The following is a 25,540-nucleotide window of genomic DNA, read 5'->3' as shown; positions in this document are numbered from 1 at the left end:
ACTTGTTTACTGTCCCGTATAAATGAAGATAATGCCTCCTTCTAGAACAAAAGGACAGGTTTGTTTTCAACCCATTTAAAAAATTGGGATTTCCTAAGCTTCGGGTTCCTCGAATACCTATAACACAAACCCACTGTAGGCATCGTGTCTGCCTGGGATATGCCGCATCACCTTTGTGGAACTTTACAGCTTTATTTATGTATAATTCACACACCATTCAACTCACCCATTGGAAGTGTACCATTCCATTGTTTTGGGTATAATCACAGAGTTGTTCTAGAACAATCAGTTTTAGTACCTTTTCATCACCCCCCAAAGAAAGCTGGCACATATTAGCAGTCACACCTCATTTTCCCCAATCCCTTAAGCCTTAGGTAATTGCCATCTATTTTCTATCGCTCTTGATTTGACAGTTCTGGAAACTTCATGTACATGAAACCATACAATGCTCACCTTCTCTTTTATGTTTCCATAACCCTGCCCACATCTATGTAAATAGTCCCTCCATAAAACGCTCTTCAAGTAAACCCTTTTGAATGTGCCACCTGTTTCCTGCTTGGAGGCTGACATACAACTAGATGTGAAGAAACAGAGAATGGGACGATTCAAGCGTCATAAGGTAATAGTGGGGATCCCAGCTCTGGCCATTAGGTACCAGGTAATTGTCATTAAGAAAGGATAAGAACGGGGGCATTTTTGAGGGTGAGGGGGCAACGAGTTCAGCTTGGGATATGGTAGGTTCAGACTGCTTGCAATGTTTACAGGGAGACAGTCCTGCAGGTAGATATATGGAACTTCAGTTAAGGAATATGGGTGTAACCTATCAAGGGTCTTGATCATGTGGTTTAGTCCCAGCGCCGCTGTAATCAGTAAAGCAAAGCCCAGCAACCAAGGAGAAATTTCAAAAGAATCCCAATTCTTTCTTTGAGCTCATACAAAGTGAAAAAATACACAATCACTAGCAACGCTTCTGGAAGTCCCCTGCTTTTCCCACTTACTTCCCTCGCTTTCCAGCAACTGCCCCTTTGCTAAGATCTTAAAAATATAAAGCCTGCCTTCCTCGAATGCCTTTTGACTTTCCCTGCTTTTTTCCCCCCTGCTTTTCCAGCACTGACATGCCCATTGCATTCCACCTGAGAAAAGGCTAGCTCCGTTGAGAAAAGTGGAATCATATTTGCAGAGAGAGAAATACAGGTAATAAATCGGGTGCACAAAGTCATAACCTCTTGACAACATCAGGGACTCTGATGCCACAAGCTCCAGCTCCGCGACCCAAAATGTCAGCTACGTGGGGAAGGTAAAAAGCCAGGGCCGCTGGTATATTACGCATTTTTCCCTTTTAGTGTGGAGTTAAAAGAAGATTGCTGGTGAATCTTTGGGGTTGGTGGTGGGGGAAACCCCAACATTAAAAGGACAGGTGGAAGAAGAGAGGACTGTAAAAGAAGGTGAGAAAACATAAACAGGCACTTAAGAAGCAACCCCGGAACGAGCATTTTCATGGAGATCAAAGGAAAAGGAATTTCAAAGTGGGCGTGGCTTATTCTTATCAAACGCCGAGAGTAAAGGTCAAACACTTTGGGAAGAGGGTAGTATCCGCTGGATTTGTCAATCTGGGAGCTGTGGCATCTTCGTTTTCTTTCCTGAGGTCAGTTTTGGTAAATTCTGCTTTGCTCCTCATGGGGTGTGAGTCAAATTTCAGCTTTTAGAAGTGTGAGTGGAAAGTGAGCAGGTTGAAACTTCGACAGTAAAGGGAAGAAAAGAGAAGGTGGCAGAGAGTGGGAAAATGGAATCGGAAGATTTTGAACATGCCACAAAAGAATATATAGGTGGCTCTGCACAGGGAGTAGGCAGAGAAAAGGACAGACTGCAGGGCAGAGAAAAGAACAAGGAGGCTAGAGAAACTATCGAAAGATCCAAATTTTTGTTGTTTCTTTAGAGAGATACTTCAATCCTCAGTCAGAGCCTGGGAGGCTGTTTCTAACAACAGCTTGATCTTCGGTCTTTTCTCTTTATCATTCTTCTCTCTCTCTCTTTTTGTATTTTTATTTGTTTTTTTTTTTTTTACATTTATTTATTTTTTATTTTTTTAATCCTTATTCTTTCATCTGCCTTGAAATTGTTTTTTTTTTCACTCTCTCAAATTGTTTAACCATCACATTTCTAGTTCATAAGAGATTTGAAATCTATTAAAGGAAAGTAGGGCAAGACGTGTGGGGAAGAAGAAGAAAACTAATGTAGTTAAAGTCTGGGACCATTGTATGAATACAATCCAATTGCTCCAAATGGTATAATTGTCCAATAATTTCCTTTCTTAATAAATTGCACTGAATCATAAAGAAAGGGTTAAATGGTCAAATGGTTAAATCTATTGAGGAATGCAAAAAAAAAGTTTCATATATTAAATGGTTTTTAAAAAAATTTTAGCTCTTCAGAGAGGTAAATTTCCATTATTTAGAAAAACAAAGTTCACGGTCCAAAAATGCCAACCAAAGTGTCAGTAGACTTTTAAAATAATGAAAAATTTACAGGAAGTGCTGTGGTGGACATTTTATAGGCTTGAATAATCAGTGTTTTTTGAATTTGGGAAATTCCACACATCCCCATCTGGCCAGAGAGCACGCTCCCAGCTGCCCTTGCAGGCACATGACTTATGCCTCACTATCTGACACATCAAATTAAGAGCCATGTGAGGAAGGAGAAGCCATGCAAAATCTGGTTTTGGCGAGGCGGTGGTGAAGGAGCCAGCTGACAGTTTGGGTGGTGGGTCTGGAGCTTGGGGCATCAAGGTCGCTGATGTTTTCTACGTGAAAACCTCCGGTGCCCACAAGTCACTGTTCAGTGTCACTGGCTGAGTTCCCTTGGGATTCCCCAAGCTCTCCAATACATTATTTTTTTTTTGCAGTTGGTTTTGGAAATGTACTAGAGTGGCTTATTGTTTTCAGCTCAGAACCTAGGTAGATAAAACTACCTGCTGATGGCAGTAACTTTAAATTCGGTTCAATTTTTTTTAAGCAACCGAGATAACTGTTTTAAAGGCAAATGCACCCAATCTTAGTAGTTTTGCCTTTAAACATTCATCCGTGGATTAGTAAATATATCGGAAAAATGATTGCAGCTTGGGATCTTGCCCTGACACCCAATGTAAGGAACTTTAAGTGAGAAGGATCTGGGGTCCTGCTTTCTCCGAGAAGACTTTTCTGACCAACTCCATCCCATGATCATTTTCCTTTTCTCTAATTTTGCTGACTGTGTGTGCAATCTCATGTTGTGCTTTTCTCCACGTGTCTCTGGTAGGCTTACTTCCTAGTCTAGAAGATAAAATTTTCAAGGACGGGATCCTCTCCTCTTCTCCTTCTACACAGCCCTCCTCCCAGGATGCTAAGCAGGCTGCAGCTTTGTAATCAGTACTCACAGGCACGAGTTGATTGATCTGGTGGACTATTAACCTGAACATCAGGAGAGCTGGCCTGATTTTAGGGACTGCATACTGTTTTCATGGCTTTCAGCAAGAGGCTTATTTACTCTGTTTCTCTGGTGAGTGGACTACCAGGAATTCTTAAATGAGGTAGAGGACGAAGCGTATAGTGATATCCGTAAGGAGACATGTGGTGGGTAGCTGCGTAGCCAGTGTAACAATCTAGGAAGACCCTGAGAGTGAAGCGTCGATTACTCTGCGAAGGTTGGAGGCCCCCTGGCATAGCAAATAGCTGTAAAAACTTTAATTTTCCTGTTTCATTGGGCCATAAGGAGGTCATGGCCGATGGGTGTCCCATAGAGGGAAAAAGGTTGGGAGACAGTCAACAATGACCTATTACCCAAGAAAGACTATCATTATATGTCTCTTTGTTCCTTCTATAAAGCCAGGACAGCCTCATGCAGGTCACAAAAAGGAAGTTTTAAAAGAGTGAAGGCTATCATTAGAATTTTTTAAAATTTATTTTTATTTTTATTTTAAAATTTATTTCTCCTCCCTCCCCCTCTCCTTCCCCTCCCCCTCTCCTCCCCTTCCCTCTCCCCATCCCAGTTGTCTGCTCTCTGTGTCCATTCACTGTGTGTTCTTCTGTATCTGCTTCTATTCTTGTCAGTGGCACCAGGAATCTGTGTCTCGCTTTGTTGTGTCGTTTTGCTGCATCAGCAATCCGTGTGTGCGGCGCCACTCCTGGGCAGGCTGCACTTTCTTTCACGCTGGGCGGCTCTCCTTATGGGGTGCACTCCTTGGGCGTGGGGCTCCCCTACGCAGGGGACACCCCTGCGTGGCAGGGCACTTGAGCACATCAGTCCTGCTCATGGGCCAGCTCCACATGGGTCAAGGAGGCCTGGGGTTTGAACCGTGGACCTCCCATGTGGTAGGTGGACATGCTATCCATTGAGCCAAGTCCACTTCTCGTATCATTAGAATTTGAATCACCAAGAAATGAAGCAGAAGTTGATGCCACACACAGTGGTGAATCCAAAGTTAGAAAGAAAATCTAGTTATTAATTCAAATCATTAGGCTCATAAACAAATTCATACTCTTAACAATTTGACAAATAAAAGGTGAAGGGTAAATCATAGTACCCAAATACATAAATACAGAGAACTTAACTCAAATAAGTAGGTCCGAACACTTTCTGAGCTATAAATATTAGTTCTGAAGTCCGCTTTGCTTTGACATTAAATATGGAAGTTCTAAAAAATCACTTATCCTGTGGAGATTTTATTTAGCATCTTAGAAGTTTCCGTCTCTGTTAATTAACCTGAGTGCTTTTTATTAGTCCATCCCACACTCTTCTATCATTTCTTTTGAAAGGAAAAAAAAAAGCCCCAACAGTTAGCATTTTGTATTTTACCAAGTATTTTTCCATTTCTCCTGCTCTGCCTCATGTCATTTCCATTTTATGACTGGGAAACTGAGCGCAGACAACTTGAATAACTAGCCCAAGTTTACATAGCTGGACTCAGGTCACTGAATCTCAAAATGAGGCATAAGCGTATGATAATTGGGAATTTTATCTTTTACCCATGGAGGCCAAATGGTTTCTACTTTATAAGGCTACATGTTCATTATTTGGCTTGTCATCTTGGAACATTGTAGAAGCTTTTCACCATGTTTTGATATCACATGCTTAGAAGAGGCCTCAGAGAACATTTCAGCTAATTCCGGCTTCCTTTCTGCAGCCTAATCAGCAATAACAATTGGTACCATTCCATTAAAAAAAAATAACAACAATAATCACTGTTCATTATCTTCAGAAAATCAGGATTTTTTGTTTTGTTTTGAACATGGGGTCCTAAATAATTTGACTGGAGCCATCAGATATTTTGCACGGCAAACACAGCACTACCCAAAAGAAATATAATTTGTGCAATTTAAAAATCTTCCTAAGCCACAGAAAAAAGTAAAAAGCCACAGGGGAAATTAATTTTAATCCTATGTCTCACTTTACCCATCATATCCCAACTAACATAGTAATATAAAAATTATTCTTGAGTTATTTTACATTCTTTTTTTTTTCTTCTTCAAGTAAGCCTTTAAACACCAGAGTGTTTTTTTCACACAGCACATCTCAGTTCAGACCAGACATGCTGTAAATGTTGAATAACTACATATGGGGAAGCGGATGTGGCTCAACTGATGGAGCGTCCACCTACCATATAGGAGGTCAAGGGTTCAAACCCAGAGCCTCCTGACCTGTGTGGTGAGCTGGCCCACGTGCAGTGCTGATGCGCACAAGGAGTGCTGTTCCACATGGGATCCCCCCCTTGGAGGGGTGCCCCACATGCAAGGAGTGTGCCCTGCAAGGAAAGCTGCCCCAAAAAGTGCAGCCTGCCCAGGAGTCGGGCCACACACATGGAGAGCTGATGCAGCAAGATGATGCAACAAAAAGAGACACAGATACCTGGTGCCACTGACAGGAATGCAAGTGGACACAGAAGAACACACAGCGAATGGACACAGAGAGCAGACAACTGAGGAGGGGAGGGAAGGGGAGAATAACTTCACCTGGCTCCTGTGTGGGACAGTGTGAGCTAGATGTGGCGAGTGCAGCTTTGTGCCTGGATGCGAAGGGCAGCCAAATAAAAAGAAAAGAGAAGGAAGTGACGGTGGGCCGGGCATGTCCATCAGTGCTGCTGTCTGAGGGCCACTGTGCCCTCACCGGCATCCTCTTGGTTACAGGCTAGCGCTCAGTGTTGCATTAACACCCACCAGATAAAAACTGTCCACGTGTGGGTGAAGCAGCTGGTGTTTGGAATGTCATCCCCTTACTACTTTCACTTTATAAGGAGACGACATCCCAAACACCAGCTGTCCCGAAGTGGCCATGGTGGCTGCTGGGGGCAGGGAGTGGAGGAAGAGATGTGATGTGGTGGCATTTTCGGGACTTGGAGTTGTCCTGGGTGGTGCTGCAGGGACAGTTACTGGACATTGTATGTCTTGCCGTCATCCACTGGGTGGAACGTGGTAGAGTGTGGGCTATGGTGTGCACCGTAGACCACGAGGTGCAGCGGTGCTCAGAAATGTATTCACCACATGCAATGAATGTCTCATGATGATGGAGGAGATTGTTGTTATGGGGAGAGGAGTGGGGTGAGGGGGGGGGTATATGAGACCTCATAGTTTTTAAATGCAATATTAAAAAAATAAAGACAAAAAGAAAAAAGAGTTAAAAAAAACTACGAGCCCTGTCAAGCAGAGAGACTCAAAGCCACACAATGGTGTCGGGGGAGGCGGGAGTCGTGCTCAGAGCCCTTTAATCTGTGACAGTCAAGATCTAAGGACTTGTCCTTTGTATCTGAAGGTGAAATTGTGCCCTTTCAAGGATGCAATTTAAGAAGGAAGACAAAAGCTCCATCCCCACCTTGTGGGAAATCTTCCAGCTCTCAAATGCCCTGTGTGCTTTCACAAACACAAAGAGCACTTCAGGAAACCATTTCTGAACATTGCGATTAGGCTAAAAGCCACTGATGATACACTTTGGAGAGGTCGTGCGGTAGGTGAATATATCTCAATAAAACTGCTGAAAAAATAACTGTGCAAGAAGAGCCAGAAATAGCAGCTATGTACAGCAGGGGAAAGAGAGGTTGAGAGGCGAAGAGTTTTCTTTTTTCTTTTTTGTTTATTATTATTATTGAAATAAGGAAAATGCTCTAACAATGACTGAAGGGATGAATGCACAACTTTGTGATGACACCAAACACCATTGCTTGTACACTTTGCCTAAGTTGTTTGCTTTATTAATATATCCTAGTAAAATTGATTTGTTTTAAAAAAAGAAGCCCTAGTGCGGGGGCAGCTCTCCAGCGCGGGAGGCCCATTTGTGGCTCCCTCTCTGACTCCTGTCATTTATTTCACCATCACTTTTTCAGAGACTTGAAATAGCCTGAGCCATTCTGAGTGACAAATTGCTCTCTGTAGGAGTCCAAATCATGTAAAGATGTTTTGCTTTCTGTAATTGTATTAATACCGCCACATTGTAGTCACTTGACAAATGAATGGCTGCCTTTAGAAATTTTTTTTTAAAGATTTATCTATTTATTTATTTCCCCCCTTCCCCTCCTGCCGCCCTGCTTTTTTTGCTGTCTGTGTTGTCTTCTCTTCTCATTTTCTCTCCTCTAGGAGTCACTGGTATTTGATCCTGGGGACCTCTGATGCAGAGAGAGGTTCTCTGTCATCTGTGCCACCTCAGTTCCTGGTCTCTGCCGCACTTCACCTTGACTCTCCCCTTTGTCTCTCTTTTGTTGCATCATCATCTTGCTGCGTGACTCACTTGCATGGGCACTGGCTCACCACACGGGCACTGGCCCACCATGCAGGCATGCTCTCTCTTCTTCTTTTTCACCAGGAGGCCCCAGGAATCAAACCCAGGTCCTCCCATATGGTAGGCAGAAGCTCTATCACTTGAGCCACATCTTCTTCTCTGCCTTTAGAATTTTAGTCAGGGCCTAAGTGCTTCATCGAGTTTTGGAAATTTCCAGAAGAGATGAATGAAACAATCTCTACTTCTGTTACTGCATAAGGAGCATGGAGCTCATTCCCACCTAACATAGCAGAGGGACTGCTATTACAAAATGTATTTTAGTTTCCCCCTCAGTAATAACAAAACTTGCACGAATATATATGATATATGTGTGTTGAGTGTGACGTTGTCTCTTTCTGGATGTGTAATTTCGGGGCATGCCCGCCTCGTTCACTGACCTCCTTGAGGCTTGTGGAGAGAAATCTAGTGCCTCTGTTCAGCTCCTTGCCAGAAGCCTAAAAAGCCCACACGTTACTGATAATAACTACCTGGTGAGCAATCCTCTACGCCATGCTCGAGTCTTTGGAAGCAGCATCCAAGGCCTTTGGAGGGAGGGGCGGGAAAGATATTTAAGGAATTACAACTCAGAGACATGGTCGCATCCTGGAGGAGTGTGAATTGGGAAATGCATCTGTGAGAAGCCAGGTGAGAACTAGAACGATCAAGAGCTGAATGAACACGTGAAGGCTGCGGCTTTTCCCAGGCCTGGACTCGGAGCCCGGCTCCAACATTTTGGAGTTTCGCACCATGGAACAACATCTCCTCCTCCCTTACCTGTACACATATGACCATTGTGACACTTGGATTTCTTAAGTAGAGAAGCGTATGCAATTTATTTTTAAAAATCTCTGGGAGTGGATGTGGCTCAAGCAATTGAGCGCCCACCTCCCACATGGGAGGTCCCAGGTTCAGTTCCTGGTGCCTCCTGGAGAAGACAAACAACTAGCAGACAATGAACAGACATCGAGCAAAAACAACGAGCAGACAAGGAGCAAAAACAACGTGCAAACAACAAGCAATGAGCAAAACCAAACAAATGGAGAGGATGTGGCTCAATCATTTGAGTGCCCGCCTCCCCCCACACATGGGAGGTCCCAGGTTCAGTTCCTGGTGCCTCTTGGAGAAGACAAACAACTAGCAGACAATGAACAGACATCGAGCAAAAACAACGAGCAGACAAGGAGCAAAAACAACGTGCAAACAACGAGCCATGAGCAAAACCAAACAAATGGAGAGGATGTGGCTCAATCATTTAAGTGCCCGCCTCCCACATGGGAGGTCCTGGGTTCGGTTCCTGATGCCTCCTAAAGAGAAAAAAACAAACAAACGAGCAAACAACGAGCGCAAATAGACAAGGGAGCTATCTCAGGGAGAAAAAATAGAATCAATTTTTAAAATCATCCCTTGAAAGGGCATTTTCTTATATTGATGCTAGCAATAAAATAGAACCCAGACCAGAGATAAAAATGGGAATCTACTTTTGGCTTAATTTGCTTTGTGTTAATGGGTTGAATTGTATTCTGCAAAAAGATATATTGAAGTCCTCACCCCCACGGCCTATGAATGTGGTCTTAGTTGGAAATAGGTCTTTGGAGATGTAATGGAGTTATAAAGAGGTCATACTGGATAGAGGGGGGGCCCTAAACCCAGTGAGTGGTGTCCTTATATAAAAAAAGAAGAGCTAGAGATGCAGGCACACAGGGGAGAAGGTCATGTGAAGGTGGAGGAAGGGATGGGGCTGCTGCATCTGCAAGCCAAGAAGTGCCAAAGATGGCTTTCAAACACCAGAAGCTCCACCAGGCGAGGAAGGATTCCCCGCTCCAGGATGCAGCCCTAGGAAACCAATGCAGTTAGTTAGTTTACTTTTCCTTCCCCCACCCCACCCCCACTCCACCTGGCACCTCCATTGCCTTTTTTTTTTTAAATTTCTCTCCCCTCCCCCCGCCGCCCCGTTGTCTGCTCTCTGTGTCCATTTTGCTGTGTGTTCTTCTGTGTCCACTTGTACTCTTGCCAGCAGTACCTGGGATCTGTTTCTTTTTGTTGCGTCATCTTGCTGTGTCAGCTCTCCATGTGTGCAGCGCCATTCCTGGGCAGGCTGCACTTTCTTTGGCCCTGGGCGGCTCTCCTTACGGGGCACACTCCTTGCACGTGGGGGCTCCCCTACGCGGGGGGACACCCCTGCGTGGCAGGGCACTCCTTGCATGCATCAGCACCGCGCATGGGCCAGCTCCACGCGGGGTCTATCTGTTGAGCCAAATCTGCTTCCCCTCCAGGCTCAGCGCTCCTGGGGAAGCTGCAGGAATGACTTCAAATGGGGGAAAGTCCTTTGGAGGATTTAGGGAATCCAAGAAGGGAATGGTGGGAAGGGATGTTAACCCCCTCCCACCACATCCTTTTTGAAGTTGGTCTTCCCCTGCCTTTATAAATCTAATCACTGACATTTGGGAACCAGGCATATCGATTAAAAAAAAAATTCTCAATCATCCTATGAAAAATTTCCTAGAAGCACTTGCGGCTCAGCGGCCCTCGGCGAAGCTGGAGAGTGGCAGCTGCTGCAGACACGACGCACAGATGGAGTTCCCGGGTGGTGCCTAGGTGGAAGTGGCTGACGTCTCTCCCACCTGCCGGGGCTCCTTCCTGTCCCGGTTCTGAATTGCTCAGCTGCGGCAAAAAATGAATGGGGCGTGTGATCTTTTCCTTCAATTTTTCAATGTGGGGTATTACATTCATTGATTTTCTTTTTCTTTTTTTTCTCTCTTTTTTTAAAAAAATATTACATTAAAAAAATACGAGCTTCCCCCTATACCCCCCACCCCCCTCACCCCACTCCTCCCACATCATCTCAATCGATGCAGAAAAGGCGTTCAACAAAACCCAGCACCCTTTCTTGATAAAAAATACTTTGATTCATATTATTTCAAATTCCTTTAAAAGTTTTTGCCTTTTATTTGTCATTTTTACTACTATCTCTGATATTTCATTTTCTGATTAATTGTATTTGGTTATTTCATTTAGAAAAAGTTTTGGATCACAGAAGAAAAAACAAATGAGTGGGGTCAACCTCCCCACAGTGACGACCAGTGCCAGGACCCCCACAGCCTGCCCCTGGTGGGGTGCGGCCCGTGGGGTCCAGATCACAGGAGGGAGCCGGCCAGGAGCTTTCCAGAAGGGCGTGGCTGGGTCTGGGAGGAGCGAGGGACAAGCTCGGCCCTAGAAGGCCGCGTAGTGCTGGGGCAGGTGCCCGTCCCCCCTCACCAGCTGGCCACGAGCGCGCCAGGACAGGTGCCCTGCCTCGCGGGCCCCGCTCGGACTCTGCTGCACCAGCTCAGGCAAGCCTGCAGGAGGAAGAGCTTGGCCCGCTGGCTGGCGACAGGAGGAGGGCACCCTGTAGAATGCCCGTCCACGCTGCGCCACACTCATTTTAGCTGCTGCCTTTGCCCTGGGGAGAGAGCAGGTGTGTCCCTTTCTTGCCAGGCTGTGCTGGAGCCTGTGCTCTGCCCCTGCTTCTGGGAGTGGGAGAATTGGCCCCTGCTGGCCGCGTTGCTGGCCCTCTGGGGGACACTGAGTTTTCTAGGCACCTGCTGTGAAGACTTGGATTTTTGTTCTGATTCCCCCTCCCCTTATTAAAATTTTATTTCAAATTTTGAAAATAAAAGAACAAACAAAAGGCAGCTTAACAAGTTATGGGCACATGACCCCCCGTTGGTGCAGGGACATTCTGGAATAACTCTCTAAACAGGACAGCTCCCAGGCACAGGATGGCCGAGTGGCCTCTGGGTGACAGACGGACAGGGTCACAGTTTTCCTAAAAAGCTTCAAGTGCTGACACTCGTGGGAATGGCAGTGACAGAGGTCTCAGCAGAATAATGCTCTGCTCTACTTGGGAAGAAATTTCCTCCAATTACTGAACTAAAGAAGAAAAGAAGGGAAGCAGACTTGGCCCAATGGATAGGGCGTCTGTCTACCACATGGGAGGACCGCGGTTCAAACCCCGGGCCTCCTTGACCCGTGTGCAGCTGGCCCATGCGCAGTGCTGATGCGCGCAAGGAGTACCCTGCCACACAGGGGTGTCCCCGCATAGGGGAGCCCCATGCGCAAGGAGTGCGCCCCGTAAGGAGAACCACCCAGTGCGGAAAAAAGTGCAGCCTGCCCAGGAATGGCGACACACACACATGAAGAGCTGATGCAGCAAGATGATGCAACAAGAAGAGACACAGATTCCTGTGTTGCTGACAACAACACAAGCAGACAGAGAAGGCGCAGCAAATAGTCACAAAGAACAGACAACCGGGGTGGGGGGAGGGGAAATAAATAAATAAATAGACAGATAAATAAATCTTTAAAAAAAAAGAAAAAGAAGAAAGGAAGTAAATAAAAGCAAAAAAGCAAAAAAAAAAAAAAAGAACAAAGGTGTTTTTTGTTTTGTTTTGTTTTTTTGTTTTTGTTTTTTCCTGTACTGGGCTCCTGTGTAGCAATAGTAACAATAAATAAAAATCTATTCAATCCTACCAGGTATTTACTGAATGAACACCTACTGTGTGTCAGACATAATGCAAGGTATGATAGCAAAACAACGGGGAGGAACGCATGTAATTTCTGTCCTCCTGAAATTAAAATCAAAGAATAAATATGCAGTCACATAGTTTAATATGTGCAATGGAGAAAATAATAAAGATGCAGTGATAGAGAATGACAGGGAACGTCTCCATAGCTAGGATAATCGAGGAAGGATTTTGGATGAACATACAAATTTGGAAGTTCTCAGAATACAGATGGTTTCTAAAGAATTGAAGTGAGTGAGTTAAATTGGGAGAGAGGTCAAGACAGTTCAGGGGATCCAGAAGCTCTGCTCTGTTGGGAGGAGAAAATTCACTGGGATCATGATAACGTCCCAGCATCTAATCGGATCCTTTGGAATTTGAATTTTTGTTGTTGTTGTTCTAAGACGTTGAATGTGAGGAGGGTTTTGGAAATGTTCTTATCAAAAATTTTTTCAGAGGGAAGCAGGTGGAGCTCAAGTGATAGGGTTCCCAGCTACAATATGGGAGGACCCGGGTTCGATACCTGGGGCCTCTGGTGAAAAAGAAGAAAAAGAGGAAGCGTGCCTGCGCAGCGAGCCAGTGCCCCGCGCAAGTGAGTCACACGGCAAGATGACGCCGCATCAAAAGAGAGACAAGGGGAGAGTCAAGGTGCAGCGCAGCAGAGACCAGGAACTAAGGTGGCACAAGTGACAGGGAACCTCTCTTCGTTGGTCTCCAGGATTGAATCCTGGTGAATTCTAGAGGAGAAAAGCCAGACGAGAAGACAAAAAGAGAAATATCTACAGAAGATCACACAGCGAATGGACACAGACAGCAAAAACGGCAGGGGGAGGGGGAGGGGGAGGGAAAAATTTTTTTAAGATGTCATCATAAAAGAAAAGGAAGGAGGGAAACGGACTTTGGCCCAGTGGTTAGGGCGTCCGTCTACCATATGGGAGGTCCACGGTTCAAACCCCGGGCCTCCTTGACCCGTGTGGAGCTGGCCATGCGCAGTGCTGATGCGCTCAAGGAGTGCCGTGCCACGCAGGGGTGTCCCCCGCGTGGGGGAGCCCCACGCGCAAGGAGTGCGCCCGTGAGGAAAGCCGCCCAGCGTGAAAAGAAAGAGCAGCCTGCCCAGGAATGGCGCCGCCCACACTTCCCGTGCTGCTGACAACAGAAGCGGACAAAGAAACAAGACGCAGCAAATAGACACCAAGAACAGACAACCAGGGGAGGGGGGGAAATTAAATAAAGAAAATAAATCTTAAAAAAAAAAAAAAAAAAAAAGAAAAGGAAGGAAAGGGAGTGGCTGTAGCCCCGTGACTGAGCACCTGCTTTGCATGTACGAGGTCCTCCGTTCAACCCCCAGTACCTCCTGAAAAAAGAAAAAAGGGAGTTGTGGACTCAGTTGAGGCCATAAAGCAAAGATTTTTTTTTCTTTTTTAAGATTTATTTATTTTTATTTATTTCTCTCCCCCCCTCCCCCCTCCCCCTCCCCCCTCCCTCCCCCCCTCCCTGTCTTTAGATTACAAATGTAATTTCAGTAAAGCTGAGGCGATTTCTTTTAAATGATTGTGCTGCTTCAGACACTGCGCCTTAAACATCTTCCAGCCCACCAGAACCATGTCAGCGTTATTCTCCTGTAGAACAGTGATGCACATGGGCACGCACAAATTTCAGCCTCGCCTTCAATATTGGACAGCTGATAGAGTTAGTAGTTTCCTGTATCATTTTTCATGATAATATCCTGATGTTTTGGAGTCCTGTAGACCGAGGGCTGCCACACCTTGCTGATTGTTGTTCTGTGCCCATCAGTTCCAATTTCCCAAGGTGGTTGTAAAATCACAGTTGCCTGGTTTCAAAGATAACCTTTTAAATGTAAATCGCTGCTCGTGCTGATGGTTTTTATAGGGTTAAAGGAAAAAAGGGAATGATGGCTCAGTCTGATACATTTTCTGGAATCCCTGGCTCTGAATCAACCAGTGGTACTCAATGGCCACCAGGCTGCCAATGCACCTGCGACATGCCGGGCGTCCAGATTTCCTGCCAGGCAGCATATGCTGTGACGTGATAAACAATACCCTATTATCGCCGGGTGCTTTATTAAATGGGGCTGCCACGCACACGCACACAAGTGACAGACCAAGCAATATTTTATTTTGACTGGGCTTAGCAGTTTAACAATATGAGATTATGTCATATCAGTATGCATTTGCATGTTAGTGCTGTACGAAGTGCAGATTTTCTTGGAGCCACAAGGGATCCAGAAGGTGACCTCTCCAGTTCACCATTCTTCCTGTTCCCTCCTGCTTTTCAGAAGAGGACACAGTACAACGAGATCAATTGTTCTCCCAAGGTCTCAGAAATACCAGCAGAGATCAAAAGTGGCATTAAGAAAGTTCAAGCCCTTTCCCTGTTCATTTCTTTTTCTGCTTTTTAACTTTTTATGGAAAGATAACACATGTATGGAAAAATTTACCAAATAAAAAAGTTCGCCAATTGAACGCTTCCTCATAGCCAGAGCTCAGATTAAAAACCTGAACATACAGCTTTCCGGAAGCCGCCTCGAGCCATTTCCAGGTACTGCCATCCACAGGTCACCACGCTCCTGACTTCTGACAGCATAGATTAGTTTTGCCTGTTTGTGTGCTTTCCTTCCACCAATCGTTTTGCACCACATTTTTTTAAAAGCTAAACCTTTTTTTAAAAATTATTTTATTTATTTCTCTCCCCTTCTCCCCCCACCCCCCTTGTCTGCTCTCTGTGTCCATTTGCTGTGTCTTCTTTTTGTCCACTGCTGTTGTTGTCAGCGACTCGGGAATCTGTGTTTCTTTTTGTTACGTCATCTTGTTGTGTCAGTTCTCCGTGTGTGTGGCACCATTCCTGGGCAGGCTGCACTTTCTTTCGTGCTGGGTGGCTCTCCTTACGGGGCGCACTCCTTGCACGTGGGGCTCCCCTATGTGAGGGACACCCATGTGTGGCACAGCACTGTTTGCGTGCATCAGCACTGTGCATGGGCCAGCTCCACTTGGGTCAAGGAGGCCCGGGGTTTGAACCTTGGACCTCCTATGTGGTAGGCGGACACCCTAACCACTGGGCCAAGTCCGCTTCCCTGCACTGCATTTTAATAGTATATTTCTTTGTACTCTGCACTACAGAAAAATGTACTAAGGACTTGATACTCTATTTTGGTTTAGACCTGGAGATTAAGATGCAGTATGTTTTCAGGTAAGTCCCTGTTATTGCTGGAAATGCCAGAAGACTCATATTGTGATGATGCAACCCTAAACCATGCACCCCTGAGATGGACAAGAAGGACCCAGTGGGTGAACGTCATTATGATACTGGTCAGCATCTCAAATGAGACATCGCTGATGGAAGATGAGGGAGAAGCAGTGGTCCATTCTCGTTTTAATTTAAACAGAACCAAGTCAGCATCTATCAAAACAGGTGTTTCAAGAAGGAATTAGAGGGAAGTGGATTTGGCTCAACGGATGGAGCATCCGCCTACCAAATGGGAGGTCCAAGGTTCAAACCCAGGGCCTCCAGACCCATCTGATGAGCTGGCCCATATGCAGTGCTGATGTGTGCAAGGAGTGCCGTGCCACGGAGGGTTGTTCCCTGTTTAGGGGGGCCCCACGTGCGAGGAGTGCACCCCATAAGGAGAGCCACCCAGCGTGAAAAAAAGTGCAGCCTGCCCAGGAGTGGCGCCACACAAATGGAGAGCTGACACAACAAGATGACGCAACAAAAATAGACACAGATTCCTGGTGCCGCTGAAAAGAATACAAGCAAACACAAGAACACACAGCAAATGGACACAGAGAGCAGACAACTGGGAGTGGAGGGGAAGTGGAGAGGAAAAAAAAAAAGAAGGAATTAGAGAAGCAGATGTGGCTCAAGCGATTGGGCTCCCACCTACCATGTAGAAAGTTTCGGGTTTGGTTCCTGGTGCCTACTAAAGAAGACAAGCAAGATAGCATGCTGATGCAATGGACTGGCATGGTGAGCTGATGCAACAAGAGGCACAAGGAGGAAAAAATATTGAGAACACAACAAAGGAGGGAGCAGGGGTGCCTCAAGCGATTAGGCGCCTTCCTCCCACATGAGAGGTCCTGGCTTCAGCTCCCAGTGCCTCTCTTTAGAATAGCACACAACGAATAGACCCAGCAAATGCAAACAGTGAGGGGGTGGGGAGTATAAATAAATAAAATTAGTTTTTTTAAAAAAGGAATTAAACACCCTACAACGTTCCCTGCTTTGGGTAGTGGAATATCTGTCTCCTAATACGGTTGACCTAACTATGTTGCCAAGTGGATAATTTTCATCTGTAAGTTCCCCAAGAACACAGACCATGTTTATTTTATCCATCCTTGTTACCCAATACCTGGCAGGGCTCCTGATGGCAGGACCAATAAAAGCTTATTGAGTGAGTGGCTACTTTGTCATTGACATGATGGCTTCCCTGCTCTGCTCTTCTCTTCCTCCTTATGTAATGCCAGGTCGTTGCTGAAGGAGCTGATGGGCAAGGCTATCTAACACAGCTTACTCCTTTCCCTGTCCCTTGCCACATGCGTCTTTTTCCCCCTTCCTCCTTCCCTTCCTCCCACCCCTCCACATCCCTGCTGTTTTTACTGTCTGTGTTCATTCGCTGTGGGATCTTCTGTATCTATTTCTCTTTTTTGTCTTCTCATTTTTTCTCCTCTAGGATTCACCGGGATTTGATCCAGGAGACCTCTGATGGGGAGAGAGGTTCCCTGTCACCTGTGCCATCTCAGTTCCTGGTTTCTGCTGCGATTCACCTTGACTCTCCCATTAGTCTCTTTTTTGTTGTGTCATCATCTTGCTGTGTGACTCACTCTCATGGGCACTGGCTCACTGCATGGGCACTGGCTTGCCGCACAGGCAGTTGTGCAGGAGCTGGGTCACCATGCTCGCCACGCGGGCAGTCGTGCGGGCCCTGACTCGCCGCACAGGCACACTTTCTCTTTTCCTTTTTTTTCACCAGGAGGCCCCAGGGATCAAACCCCGGTCCTCCCATATGGCAGGCGGAAGCCCTATTGCTTGAGCCACATCCGCGTCCCCACATGAGTCTTTCCGTGGCTCCTCTCTCCCAGCCCTGCCTGCTCACTTTCAGACATGCCCTAGGGATGGAGCTGCCAGATACACCAAATAAAAATATCACACACTCGGTCACATTTGAGTTTCAGATGAACGACCAAATTTTAAAAATTATAAACATGAGATATTTGCACTAAAAATATTATTCATCATGTCTCTGTGGTTAGGGTTTACCTGGGCATCCTGTATTTTGTCTGGCAACCTGGCTCCTTTCTGAGGTCCTTTTCCGTCCTGCTCACAGTGGGTCAGTGTGTATATGTTTGGAGGGAGGGGCGGCTCTTTACTGTTTGGCTCCTTGATCTTTTTTTGTTTTATGTTTTAATTAAACAAATTTTTTTATTGAACATTTTTCTTTCTCTATTTTTTTAATTTTTATTTTCCTTGGTCTTTTAAAAAGTGGGCCATGTGGAGCAGGTATAGTACAGTGGCTGAGCACCTGCTTCCCATGTACAAGATCCTGGGTTCAGTCCCTGGTACCTCCTAAAAAATAAGTAAGTAAATAAATAATAAATAAATAAGCAGACCAAAGAAAGCCTCCATCTCCCATAAGTGAAATGCGTCCCCCTCTGCAATGGTGACAGGTAGGAGAGGTGGCACCCTCCTGCAGAACAAGTGAGAATTCAGGTGGATGAGGTAGAAGCAGGCAGGTTGGTGTGGGTGAGCCTGACTCGGAGCAGGGGGCTGGAGCAGGCCAGAGATGCTGAGTCTTTGACTTGCAAGGAGGTCTAGGTGGAAGGGGCCCATTCTTTGATCCTTCTTGAGTCTGCAGCAGATGCAGGAACCCTGGCTCCATCAGTGGCTTCGTCCACAAGTTTGAGACCTGTGACGAATCAAATGCAGTATTTGCCATTACCATCAACTAAAGAGTTCTACATTACATCAGGAAAGTTTAAAGAGCTTTCTCACAAGTGCTCTGATGCGTGTGCCCTAACTTTAGAGACTTCATGTCTAATTAGAGAGGCAAGTCTAAAAAAGAAGAATAAGTAGCAAAACAAGATAGCCTTAGACATTATACTAAATGTTTTCAGCCTGCAGATCCAGAAGATTATTCTATTGTTATCATATTTTAAAATATTGATTCATCAATCTAGAACTTAAGCAGGCAAGTCATTTGCATCACTCATTTTACTTTTATTTGCTGACATCTTCCTACCCTTTATTGAATTTGAAAATAATAAACTGTGTTTTCCTTAAAATATTTTGTACTTTGGTTTTTAAATGAATCTGAGGGACCTTACTCCTATAATTAAAAATTAATGAGGTTTGATTATAATTTGCTTTAATGGTGTGTGAAGGTAGATAATTGGGAAAAACTAGGTATCTCTAAATCGAGGCATTTTTACAACCGTGAAATTGTCTAGTTCTATCCTCTCATTTCTAGACGTGGAAACTGGATGTAAAAAGGGTTAAGCCATGTGCTAAAAATTCTTGAATTCATGCATAAGTGTCTATTAAGTTTCTTCTCTGTGCCAGGCATTTTTCTGTAGGCTCATAGGGACTAGCCAGACCCAAAGCCTGGCCTTGCTCTCTAAACCCAGTGCTCTTTCTCCTGCTTGTTTCCTTCAGTTTTTTTTTTTTTAACCTTCTTCCAAGATAAACTAACCTGTTCATCAGCTGCAACTTTAAGTGTTTGAAGACAATAAGTCATCCTGCCTCTGTTTAAACAATTGGGATACACTGAAATGGCCTCAGCTTTTGTACTTGGCCATTAAAAGTATCTGTTGGTGACATTTAGAGGAATCAGCTTTGCTTAAGTGAGAGCAGCACAGTGTCTTGGGTCCCTTGAGGGCCTGGCCAGAATGTGCATGTGTCCTGCTTAGAGGGTGTTAGCTCATAGTTCAGAGAATTAAATGTTTAGATTTCTTGCTGGAGAGTAAAATAACGTCAGCTAACAAATTCTTTAGAATATCGGCCTCCTCACTTTGATTGCACACACCCATCAGTACAAAATGTAGGCATTCTTTAAACTTACAAATTACAAACTTAGAGATGTCTCTGACTTTGCACCCTATGGCAGTAAGAACATAGGTTCTGATAAAACTGGCTTCAAATCTTGGCTCTGCTTCACAGCACCTGGGTGACCTTGGCCTAATACTTCCCTTTGAGCCTATTTTCTCAGCAGGTTGCTAGATGAGTAATTAATACCACATATGCCAAAATCCTTCTGGGGTGTCCTCTTCATTCATATTGATTCCCATAGTCAAAGCACATTATTTTAGGAGGTTTAAATTATTAAAATGGCTTTAATAAAGTTTCCTGTAAAGGGAAAAACAAAAACTGTTAATCTTTTTTTTTTAAAAAAATTTATTTTAGCTATTTATTCCCCATCTTCTTCATTGTTTGTGCTCGCTGTCTGCTTTTTGTGTCTGTCTGTTGTGTGCTCATCTTCTTTTTAGGAGGCACTGAGAACCAAACCTGGGACCTCCCATATGGGAGGGAGGCACCAAATTGCTTGAGACACTTCTGCTCCCCGCTCGTGTCTCTCACTGTGTTTCCTCATTGCGTCATCTCACCCTGCCAGCCCGTCACCTCAGCTTGTCTTCTTTAGGAGGCACTGGGAACCAAACCTGAGACTTCCCATGCGGTAGGCAAGTGCCCAACTGCTTGAGCCACATCTGCTTCCCCAAGTGAATTATCTTAATAGCTCACCTGAAAGATCAGATAAGAGCCAAATTACAGTTTTGTCTTATTTTGTAGACATTGGTTTATTTTTGACATCAGAAAATCTGTGTTACTATTAAAAACCCAGAGTTGCACAGGGTTGGCTGTTAAATTAATGACCTGGGATGTTCCATGGAGAGACGGCACTGAAAGCTGGACATTGAAGGATGGCCATGATTTAAATGAGAGATGATATGAGAAGAGCAGATGAAGCAGCTTGCAGAGTCACTGAGGAGAAAAATCAGTCATTGGCTAGTACGAGCCAGAATGTTATCAAAGAGAAACGAAAGTTATCAAAGTTTAAACCACCTGCTGGTTTGCACTTCACTTGCTGGTAGATTGTTAAAATTTTTAAATAATTTTCCCCTCTGAGATAGCTCCCTCAACTGTTTTGCGCTCGTTGTCTGCTTGTTTACTTTTGGGAGGCACTGGGAACTGAACCCTGGACCTCCCATGTGGGAGGCGGGCTCCAAATCTCTTGAGCCACATCCACTCTGGGTAGATTTTGGTTTCGAGTCAAGTATGTGTTATTCTGTGACTAAATTGTATGCAATGGGGAGGTGAGGACATTTAGTACAATAATTTTGTGGCTTATCTACTTCATAGTTAAAGAGTGAGTTACATCAAGAAGGTGGACAATATGCTTTCGGAACTCCACCTCTGTGTTTTGGCTTGTTGGAGGCTACCTTGAGAGCTTGAGTGTAACCAGGGACTCAACTAAGGGACACGACATGCAATGCAGATAACGATGCCCTGAGAGGTAAGGAGATTATCGTGGACTGGTGTTAGTCCTCCTGGTTGACTGGTCCTCCTTAAACTACACCTTCAAGAATGACATTTGAATAGAAAGAGAACACAAATTATTTTTTTAAAACTGATTACAACTTGATTTAAGCAATTTTTTTTCCTTTTTTTAAAATTGATTTTGTAATAATATTACATTAAATATATATATATACGAGGTCCCATTGAACCCTACCACCCCCACCCTACCTCTCCCCGCCCCAGCAACACTCCTTCCCATCATCATGACACATCCATTGCATTTGGCAAGTACATCTTTGGGCACCTCTGCACCTCATGGTCAATGGTCCACATCATGGCCCATACTCTCCCCCATTCCATCCAGTGGGCCCTGTGAGGATTTACAATGTCCAGTGATTGCCCCTGAAACACCATCCAGGGCAGCTCCATGTCCCAAATTGATTTAAGCAATTAATAACGTAAATACAGCACTTTATGTTATTACCAAGTGTGTTTGATTTTGAACACTCTCTAGGAGGCAAGTTCTGTCAACATTCAAAGTTTAAAGTGATCTGTGATCAACTATCTGATTTAAGTCTCTAATTACATATAGGAAGAGGAGTTATGAAACAATTCCTTGCCTTTGCCTGTTTGTGTTTTTTTTTTCCAGCAAAACAAATAATTCCTAAGTTAAAAAATGCTAGGGTCTATTATCTGACAAATTTGTTAAAATTAGGAAAACATTAGAGATTGAATTTCACTTGCAATTTTCACTTAGAATTTCTTTTTTTATCAATTTGAAAATGATAAGGAAATCATTAGAGTAAGGAAAACATTAGAGATTGAATTTCACTTGCAATTTTCACTTGGAATTTCTTTTTTTATCAATTTGAAAATGATGAAAAGCATGAATAAAAAGTCGGCCATTGTAGAATCTCAACGTGCTGCCATCAAGTCTCCTTCTTGGGTATTAGAAAATCATCTAAGGAAAATTTGATTTAAGAAATGGAATCCAAAGTAAAGGAAAACAATATTAGCAGCATATTTCAGAGTGAAGACTGTATCTATTTTACAGAACACTTATCAGATCTGGGCTGATCATGGACATTTGACAACCTGTGGGCAGACGCAGGGAGGCCATGCCAGCAACGAAGAGTTCGGAGTGATGGCGTGGACAGATCTCAAGGCCAGAGAGTGGCAGGTGAACCTCCTAGAACAATTAATTTTACTAGCCAAAGGTACCAGTGACTCATCTCTCACTGCTCTCCTAAGTCAGGTCTTGGAGGCTCCTGGAGTGTATGTCTTCAGAGAACTTTTGGAACTGGCCAGTGTGCAGGAGCTTGCAGAAGGAGCTAGTGCTGCTTATTGCAGTTGCTGAACCTGTTTGTCTGTGGAACCTATCCAGATTACATAGCCAACAAGGAGAGCCTGTGAGGACTGAGCACAGTGCAGCAGAACAAGCTGAGACACCTAACCATCGAGAGCTTGGCATCGAGAAGGAAGTGTATTGCCTACTGTGTGCTGCTGAAGGACCTGGAGATGCGGAATCTCTGGGAACCAGAAGACCTTGCCATTGAGGCTGCCTACACTGGCATCACCCAGGGCAAGGTGGACCAGATGAACCAGCTAGTAGAAGTGGATTTCTGCATTGGCCGTGACACCTGAAAGGAGGATATCAATAACAGAGTCAAGACCTTGCATGAGTGTTGTGATGGCTACAGAGCAGTTCTGCCAAGCACCGAGAAGCAAGTTCTGAGAGCCAACCGGTACCAAGAGCACCACGATCAAACTCAACAGCAGGTAGAGACAGAGGCTACTGACATCGAGAAGACATTCAAAGCCACTGTGTCCTCCTTGGCGCAAGAGATGGAGCTGCGGTTGGCCGAACGGGAGTGTCCCCCTTGTGCTGAGCAGAGGCCGCCCACCAAGAAGATGCCCACAGCAGAAGTCCTGGTCTCCAGCTGGCACTGGGGCTGGCTGGGGCAGCTGGCACTGGGCCAGGCGGGGAGGGGGCACCAGGGGCCTTTTTCCTCCCCTCTCTACCTTCCGTGAGTTCCAGACCTGTCCATCCCCTCGCCAGCACCTCCCCGCCCTGTTGGGACTGTTCTAGAGAATCCATTACTCCTTTGCCTCACCCACTACCCATTTATTTATTTATTTATCTTAAAGATTTATTTATTTATTTATTTATTTCTCTCCCCACCTCCCCCACCCCGGGTTGTCTGTTCTCTGTGTCTATTTGCTGTATCTTCTTCTTTGTTCACTTCTGTTGTTATCAGCGGCACGGGAATCTGTTTCTTTTTGTTGTGTCATCTTGTTGTGTCAGCTCTCCGTGTTTGCGGCACCATTCCTGGGCAGGCTGCACTTTTCTTTTGCGCTGGGCGGCTCTCCTTACGGGGCGCACTCCTTGTGTGGGGGGCTCCCCTATGCGGGGGACACCCCTGCGTGGCACGGCACTCCTTGCGCGCATCAGCGTAGCGCGTGGGCCAGCTCCACATGGGTCAAGGAGGCCCTGGGTTTGAACCGTGGACCTCCCATGTGGTAGATGGATGCCCTAACCACTGGGCCAAGTCCACTTCCCTATTTATTTATTTTTTAAAGATTTATTTTTTATTTATTTCTCTCCCCTCTCCCCTGTTGTCTGCTCTCTGTGTCCATTCACTGTGTGTTCTTCTCTGTTTGCTTGCATTCTTGGCAGCACCCAGAATCTGTGTCTCTTTTTGCTGTGTCGTTTTGCTGCCTCAAGTCTCCGTGTGTGCGGCACCACTCCTGGACAGGCTGCGCTTCAATGCAGGGTGCATTCCTTACACATAGGGCTCCCCTACACGGGGGACACCCCTGCATGGCATGGCACTCCTTCCTCACAGGAGCAGCGCTGCGCATGGGCCAGCTCACCACATGGGCCAGGAGGCCCTGGTTTGAACCCTGGACCCTCCATATGGTAGACAGATGCTCTATCAGTTGAGCCATGTCCGCTTCCCTCACCCACTCCCCTTTGTTGGCAGCTCGGATGCAGGCCGTGGAGGGATGAGATGCTGGGCTGTGTTTATTGAACCTGCGGCTTTCCAGCCTCTTAGGGCCAGCGCCAATCTCTGCCCGGCTGGGAAGCTGGGTTGTCCAACCTCCAGGACCTGAGCATGCATGGAGGTGCTGCACGTGGCAGGCTCTGGTCCTCCAGGCTTGGTGTTCTCTGCTGGCTGCTCTGCCCGCTGCCTCTGACTCTGCAGACTTACTTTCCCACGCAGGCCCCAACTGCCCACTCGGGGCCCTGGCCAACACTCGCTCTCCCCAGATCTGTCCTCCCTCCCGCCGCCTCAGTGGTGGGGCTGCAGGTGCCAAGGTCCCTGTCTGGTGAAGGACTTGCTGCTTCTTTTCTCGTCCTCCTTGGTGATGACCCTGAACCTTTTGATGATGGCAGTTTCCTGGCAAGAGAGAAAAGGACTTGACCAGCCTTTCTGAACTTGAACAGGTTCACATTATATATATATATATATATATATATATATATTTATTTATTTTTGTACAGGTTCACATTTTATATATATATATATATTTTTGTACAGGTTCTGATTCTAGTACCTTTTTTTTTTAAAGATTTATATTTTATTTATTTCTCTCCCCTCCCGCCCCTCCCCCCCCAAGTTGTCTGCTCTCTGTGTCCATTCGCTGTGTGTTCTTCTGTGTCCGCTTCTATCCTTATCAGCGGCACTGGGAATCTGTGTTTCTTTTTGTTGTGTCATGTTGTTGTGTCAGCTCTCCGTGTGTGCGGCGCCATTCTTGGGCAGGCCGCACTTTCTTTCACCCTGGGCAGCTCTCCTTATGGGGTGCACTCCTTGTGTGTGGGGCTCCCCTACGTGGGGGACACCCCTGCGTGGCAGGGCACTCCTTGCGCGCATCAGCACTGCGCATGGGCCAGCTCCACATGGGTCAAGGAGGCCAGGGGTTTGAACCTTGGACCTCACATGTGGTAGACGGACGCCCTATCCATTGGGCCAAGTCCGCTTCCCGTCTAGTACCTTTCAATGCTTCCTCTCGCCCCCCCCCAAATATAACACTTTTTCATATTATAAGAAATACATATTTTTGAGGATTCAGAAAAATCAAGAATGCTTTCGGCCAAAATAAAATTTCCTATTAATTCCACCATCGAGGGCAAACCACAGTTAACACTTTGATGATTTTGTTTCAGTCTTTTTCTATGCAGTCAAATTGGGATCATAGGACACATCGGTGGTTCTCCATGGGGGGATTTATGTTAGAATTGGTTGTATGGGACTTGTGATAAGTACACGTACTTAGGTAATTTTGATGCATGTGCCTGGTGACAGCATTGTTGTGTACTTTGTATCTTGTTTCCCGCCCCCCCCATAATAAAGTCATAAACATTTTCTGAGGTCCAAAAATAGTTTTCACCATCGCTTTTGTTTTCATGCAGATATTGTTTTCTATAAAGCCACAATTTATTTCTCCATTCTGTTCCTGAACATTTAAGATCCACTATTTCTTGGTTATTAATAATGCTACAACACATATCCTTATATTTATACCTTTGCACATTTCTGATTATTTCTATAGTTTTATAGAACTGGAATAAATGGGTTGTAGCATGGGAAATTTTTTAAGTGATTGGTAAATATTGCCAAAACTCCTTCTAGAAAATTGTAGAAATCGACAATTCCTCCATCAGTTGTTTGAGTTTGCCTGATTTATCTTAT

General features: G+C 45.2%; 1 long non-coding RNA gene and 1 pseudogene across 2 annotated transcripts in view; both read left to right on the top strand.

The window, feature by feature from the left end:
• Positions 1-445: 445 nt before the first annotated feature.
• The window catches only part of LOC101436016 (uncharacterized), a 104,912-nt gene continuing 79,817 nt past the window's right edge, over positions 446-25,540 (top strand). For both annotated transcript variants that reach the window (XR_011647719.1, XR_011647718.1), the window contains exons 1-2: positions 446-619; positions 1,109-1,194. This is a non-coding gene — a long non-coding RNA (uncharacterized lncRNA). The remainder of the gene's footprint in view (positions 620-1,108; positions 1,195-25,540) is intronic.
• Positions 21,738-24,268, top strand: LOC101445322 (COP9 signalosome complex subunit 7b pseudogene; annotated as a pseudogene).

The sequence above is a fragment of the Dasypus novemcinctus genome, chromosome 28 (genome assembly GCF_030445035.2).
Source record: "Dasypus novemcinctus isolate mDasNov1 chromosome 28, mDasNov1.1.hap2, whole genome shotgun sequence".
Classification (NCBI taxonomy): Eukaryota; Metazoa; Chordata; class Mammalia; order Cingulata; family Dasypodidae; genus Dasypus; species Dasypus novemcinctus.
Note: the sequence above shows the minus strand (reverse complement) of the source record. Positions and strands in the feature narration are given on the sequence as shown.